Genomic DNA, 5,000 nt, shown 5'->3' with positions numbered 1-5,000 from the left:
AGAGAGAGAGGGAGAGAGAAGGGGAGAAGAGAGAGAAAAGAGAGAATAGACCGACTAAAGACAGCAGACAACAAAGAGGGGAGCGGAGAGAAAGGGGAAGGGGAGAGAGAGAGAGAGAGAGAGAGAAGAGAAGAGAGAGAAGAGAGAGAAGAGAGAGACGACAACAAACAACAGACAACAGAAGGAAGAGAAGGAGAGAGAGAGAGAAGAGAGAGATAAGAAGAGAGAGAGACAGAGAGAGAGAGAGAGAAAAAGAAAGAGAAGCAGGAAGGGAAAAAAAAAGATGAGACAGGAAGAAAAAAAGAGTGAGAAAGAGAAAGAGAGACCGAGATGAAAGGAACCATCTTCCCAAACACCTCAAGAAACCCCTCATGAACCCCCCGGGATGTTTGTTTATATCCTTAAGAAACCGATGAATGCCGCCATTAGGGAAACTCACACTAAATTTTTCCCCGACATGACCCGGCCTTTGTAGGCGTGGCCGCGACGCCTCGGTGGCATTGTCAGGTAATAGGGACGACACAGCGAGGGGGACACACTGGGCTCCCGGCTTTATTGGGAACCTTGGCCATAACGTCTTCATATACGAGCATGGGAACGCCAGGGAGGCTGGCAACTCGGGGAGGGGAGGGGAAGGAAAGGGGGGGGAGTTAAGTTAAGGAATAGGAGGGAGGGAGGAGGATGGAAAGGAGAGAGAGGGGGAGGGGAGGGGGGGGAGGGGTGAAAGAGTTGGGGGGGGGAGGGATAAAAGGGAAGGAGAGGGAGATAGGTGAAAAGCTAAGAAGTTGAGTTGATTTAAGGAACTGGGAGTTGAAGGAAGAAAAAGGGGAAAAGGGGAAAAGCGTGAAGAGTTAAAGGAAAGGGTGGAGGAAAGGGGCGGATGGGGGAAAAAGAAAATGGGGAAAAGAGAGAGTTTGGGAAAAAGAAGGAAGGAGAGAGGGAGAAAAGGGAAGAAAGGTAGGGGATAAACGAAGGGGGAGGGTAAGTTATGGAAATAGGGGGGGGGGAATAAAGGAACGAAGAAAGAGAGGGAGAAGGAAGGAAGTAGGAGAGGAAGAGTTGAGGAAACGAGAGAGAAAGAGGAAGGGAAAAAAGGGAAAAAAGGAAAGAAAGAAAGTGGGCAGAGGCGATAGGACGTTGGAAGGAGGATACGAACTGAGTATCCAATTAGTAACTCAGTATCACTATAATCATTTGAAAATATATAGCTTTGTCCCCCAGACGCTGTAGGTGTTCCCATCACAAGAACATACGATGCTTTTGTGTGTATACTGACATTTTGTTCTGTCTATAGGCGTTTGAGAATGTATGTAATGAACGTTTCATAAGTGCATATGTTCATCTATTTGTACAGTAGTTGCAGCTTGAACTGTATATTGTTTGAATTAAATAGTTCAAAAATTATGCCTTCTAAGAAGCAGATTATGTCAGGCCCAAAGACTGTCACTTTTTTATTATATACAATATGGATGTGTGTGAATTATATATATATGTACATATATACATATATAAATATATAAATATTATAAATTAATAAAAATGTAATATATATATATAAAATTTCCTTTCTGTAGAAGTTTTTATTTTTATTTTTCTTGATCAAAATAGCCCATCTATCTTCCCATTTCTACAACCCAGTGAAAGACGGAAGGAAAGATTAAGAAAGAACACGACTAAAGGCAAGAAAAGAAAAGAAAAGAAAAAAAAACTAGAAAGAAAAAGGGGGAAAAAAATCATAAAGCTTGGCACAGAAAAGGGAAAAAATCAAACTCACTCTTTTCAGTTGCAATTTCACGGAGCCATCTTGAGCAGAAATCCAAACTCTCCGGCGCGTCCGACCTTTTTCCTATTTTTCACCCGATCAGCGAGGCGAGACGTCGGGGCCCCAAAATGCGCCCATAAATAATTGTACACTTCCTGGCGCAGCACAAAAGAGTTGGGTCCGGCGCGCCACAACAGTCGGCAAACATCGCCCACAAAAGGGGCATGTTTGGCTCCCACGCTCTATGGGCAGGCCGGCCGAGGGGGACGAGGCCGGGATATATTAAAGTTGGATATATATGTACATAAATATATATACAAATATATACATATATACATATATAAATATTTTATATTCATATATAGATACATATATATTAATATTTTATATATAATAAATATTGGGGTGGGGTGTGTGTGTGTTGTGTGAACATATATATATATATATATAAAATATATATATTTATATATAAATAAAAAATAACATATAATACAAAATATATTTTTATATAAACATTACTCATGCATACATAAAATAATAGACACATATATATATACATATATACATACATACATATAAAATATAAATACATATATATACGTAATACATATACATATATATATAATATATATATATATATATTAAATATATATATATAAAAATATATATATATTGGTGTGTTGTGTGTGTGTGGTGTGGTGTTTGTGTGTGTGTGGTGTAATTATATATAAATAAAATATAAATATATATATATATAATTGTTTTATATAATATATTTATATATATATATATATAAATATATATAATTACACCACACCACACACCACACACACCACCACAAAATATATAAAATTTATATTTCATAAGTATATATATTTTTATATATAATAATATCTATATAAATATATATATATATTTGTGGTGTGTTGTGAGTATGGGGGGGGGGGTTGTATTTATTTATATATATATATTATTTAAATATATTTTAAGTTAAATACATACACACATATACATATTCACACACACACACACACACACACACACACACATATATATATACACACGCACACATATATATTTGTGTGTGTGTTATGTGTGTACAGTACATGTTAGTCTGCCTTTCTGTTTAGATGCATTTGTATTTATACTTCACCATATTATGTACAGGAGTGTGTATCTTTCTGAAATGTATTAAAATATCCTTTTAATTGTAAAGTGATTGATTTAACACCAAACCCTTTATGACATGAAAGATAAAATGATTTATTCCTCAGACCATTTACTTAATTATTGTTGCAGCAGATCAAAGGGTGTACCATTAAAGCGTGAATGTGTATAATATAAATATAAATATATATAAAATTTAAGTGTTTGTTTATAATATAAATATATATATATAATATATATAACACCAAAACAATATACATACATAATATTTTCCATATATAAAACAACCACGCACATATATGTGTGTGTTGTCCACGAGTGATCACCCAATGATCATGCCGTCTTAAAGAATGATAATACACACACACACCACACACACACACACACACACCCGCCCACAAACACACACACACACACACACACACACAGGGGGGGAGGGAGCAAGGGAAATGAACAGAGAATCAGGATCTTAGTCAAATCAAATATACAATTGAGAGAGAGAGAGAGAGAGAGAGAGAGAGAGAGGAGAGAGAGGAGAGAGAGAAGAGAGAGAGAGAAGAGAGGTTTGAGAGAGAGAGAGAGATAAAGAGAGAGAGGAGAGAGAGGAGAGAGGGGGAGAGAGTTAGAAGAGAGAGAAGAAAAGAAGAGAGAAGACCCCCTTCTCTCCTTCCCCTCTCTCTCTTCTCTCCTCTCTCTCCTTTTCTTCTCTTCCTTCCTCTCTCTCTTCCTCTTCCCTTCTCTCTCCTCTCTCTCCTTCTCTCCTCTCTCCCTCTCTCTCCTCTCTTCCTCTCCTCTCTCTCTCTCCTTTCTCTTTCCTCTCTCTCTCCTCTCTCTCTCTCTCCCCCTCACTCTCCTCCTCCCTCTCTCTCTCCCTCCCTCCTCCTCTCTCACTCACCTCTCCCTTCCCTCCCCTCTCCTCCTCATTTCTCTCTTTTTCCCCTCTCTCTCCTCTCCCTCTCCCTCTCCCCTCCCTCTCCCTCCACCCCCTTTCCTCTCCTCTCCTCTCCCCTCCCTCTCTTTCTTCTCTCCTCTCTCGCTAATCCTCTCCATCTCCCTCTCTCTCCCTCTCCCCTCAACCCCCATCTCTCCTCTCCGTTCCTCCCTCTCTTTCCTCCCCCTCCTCTCTCTCTCCCCCACCTTCCCCCTTTCCCTCCCCCCTCTATCTCTCTCCCCCCTCCCCCCCTCCCTCCCTTCACCCCTCTCCCCTCTCCCCCCCCGTCTCCTCTCCTTCTCTCTCCTCCTCTCCTCTCTCCATTCCTCCCCTCCACCCCCCTCTCCCCCTCTCTCCCCCCATCCCTCTTCTCTCTCTCTCTCCCTCTCCCCTCCCCTCTCCTCCCCTCTCCCCTCTCTCTCATCGTCCCTCTCCTCCTTTCCTTCCCTCTCTTCTCTCTTTTCTTTCCCTCCTTCTCCTCATCCCTTTCTCTCCCTCTCACCTCATCTTCTCCTCCTCTCTCTCTAAATCCTTCTCTTCCCCCCTCCTCTCTCTCTTCTCACTCTCTCCTTCCACTCCCATCTTCTCTCTCTCCTCTCCCTCCTCCTCTCCCCTCTTTTCTCCTCCTCTCTCTCCCTTCTCCATCTCCTCCCTCACCTCCTCTCTCCTCCCTCTCCTCTCGCCTACCTCCCACTCTTTTCCCTCTCTCCTCTCTCCTCTCTCCCCTCCTCTCCCCTTTCCCCCCTCTCCACCTCCTCTCCCCCTCTCTCCTCTCCCCTCCCCCTCACCTCCCCTCCTCCTCTACTCCTCTCTCTTCTCTTCCCCAACCTCCTCTTCTCTCCCTCATTCTCTCTCTCCCCCTTTCTCTACTCCTACCTCTCCTCTAACCTCTCCCCCTCATTCTAACTCTCCCCTCTCTCACCTCCTTCCTCTCTACTCCTCCTCTCCTTCCTCTCTCCTCTCTCCCCTCTCCCTCCCCCCTTCTCCCCCCCCACTCTCCCCCTTCCCCTTTCCTCCTCCTCCAACCTCCTCTCCTCTCCTCAGCCCCTCCCTTTCTCTCCCCCCAAATCTCCCTCTACTCTCTCCCTTCCTCTCCCCTTCATCCTCCCTCTCCCACCTCTCCTCCTCCCCTCCCCCCTC

The sequence above is a fragment of the Penaeus chinensis genome, chromosome 34, assembly GCF_019202785.1.
Source record: "Penaeus chinensis breed Huanghai No. 1 chromosome 34, ASM1920278v2, whole genome shotgun sequence".
In the NCBI taxonomy this organism is placed as follows: Eukaryota; Metazoa; Arthropoda; class Malacostraca; order Decapoda; family Penaeidae; genus Penaeus; species Penaeus chinensis.
This window is presented reverse-complemented; position numbering follows the sequence as displayed.